The following is a 1,864-nucleotide window of genomic DNA, read 5'->3' as shown; positions in this document are numbered from 1 at the left end:
ACCATCAAATATGCAAATGAAATTTCAGTTTTGGTGAGAAGGGCATATAAAACAAGAGTATCAGTGTAGGAAACCCTTTGATATGAGCCGCTTTGAGGCAGAAGAATATGATTGACTATTCGGTGCAGTTGAGCACGCTCATATCCTAGGGCTTTGTGAGTGGGTGTAATGCCATCTATTAAAGAGATATGTTCACAAATACTAGCCAGGGCATCATTGTAAGAAACACCAACTCCTTCATCCCACTTAACTGACGTGTAGGCACAGGGCCCAACATCAGTATACTTCAAAGCATCACTGATGGTCTCATTGTTTAAAACGATATCTCGACCCTTGACATACGAATGAGCAGTGCCCTCATGATAAGTCATGTTTGCATAAAATTCTTTAACCAACAAGGGATAAACAGGTTTTTTGATATAAAAAAGGTGATTCTAGTCCAGAAAAATCAAGTTATCAACAAAAGGAAAACCTTTTCTTTTCAAAGATGGAAAATCAGCGAGAAAAGAGGGACATAGGGTAACTCATGTCAAATTCACTTGTCATGAGTTTTCCAAATTCAGAACAAAGGGATTCATTTGCTGATCCAAAAATAATGTCATCAACATATATTTGGACTAGAATAAAAGAATCATTAGAATTCTTGATGAATAGAGTTGTGTCAGTGGTGCCTCTTTGAAAACCATTTTTCAAAAGAAAAGAACTAAGTCTCTCATACCACGCTCTAGGAGCTTGTCTTAAACCATAGAGAGCTTTCGATAGTTTGAAAACATGATCAAAATGCTTAACTTTCTCTCTCTTGCTTCTTTGGTTATTGGCTTATGGAGGAAGCTTTTTCTCTCTTTCTCTTTCTTACTTTTCTGAACTCTTGATTAGAGAGGAGAGGAACGTTGCTTTGGTTGGAGCAAGATGGAGGGAATTGTTTGCTGAAACAAAATTGGGCTTGGATCGGGTAGAGATATGCTTGGCTCATTTTAATTTCTTAAGCTTGCTTCCTTTTGGGCTTTGCTTGATTTACCAGCCCACCAACCTTGTTTTGTTTCTCATTCCATTTGGGCTGTAATTCACATTTTGGCCTGCAACATATAATAAATAATTAGCAACATATACTTATTAATTAAACCACTCTAATTATTTATTTTGCCAAAAATAATGTTTGTCATCACTAATTAATTTAGTTAATTTCTTAACTCAACAAAGACGCTTACGTGGCAAAACCTAAACCATACATTCTAAAACCACACTTTTCATTACAAAACACTTAAAACAATAACATATCACAAAGAAAAGCATCACCTAATGAAAAAAAGTAAATTAGAAGAATTAAGAGAAGAAATAATTAAATTATCAAAATTAATAGATCAAAAACTAATGATTTTAACTAATGTTAACTGTAATGATACCGAATTCTTAAAATCAATACAAAATGATTTTTTTCAAAATCTTTATTTTACTATAAGTTTTATTGAAGGGCTTCAAAAACCTGAAAAAACTTATATTTCACACGGAATTTCTAAAAAATGTTACCATGGAAATGATTCCCCACATCTTTATCATACTTTTAACCCACAATTAAATTATATAGTAGATATGCTTGAAGAAATATTAGTATCCATAAAATTTCAAAGAAATAAGGAAAAAGGAAATCCCAAAGAAGAAAATTTTCAAAATATAATCAACATAGCAGAATTAAAAGTAAAACCACCATTAAAATTATGAATATTGAAGAAAAGTTAGAAGAAGTTACAATGCTTTTTAAACAATTAAAAATAGCTCAAGAAAATAATATTATGGAACAGAGATTTCAAATAGAAGAAGAATTAGTAAATTCTGAAAATATAGAAAATGAAGAACACATCCTAGA

This window comes from Arachis ipaensis, chromosome B03 (genome assembly GCF_000816755.2).
Source record: "Arachis ipaensis cultivar K30076 chromosome B03, Araip1.1, whole genome shotgun sequence".
Lineage (NCBI taxonomy): Eukaryota > Viridiplantae > Streptophyta > Magnoliopsida > Fabales > Fabaceae > Arachis > Arachis ipaensis.
Note: the sequence above shows the minus strand (reverse complement) of the source record.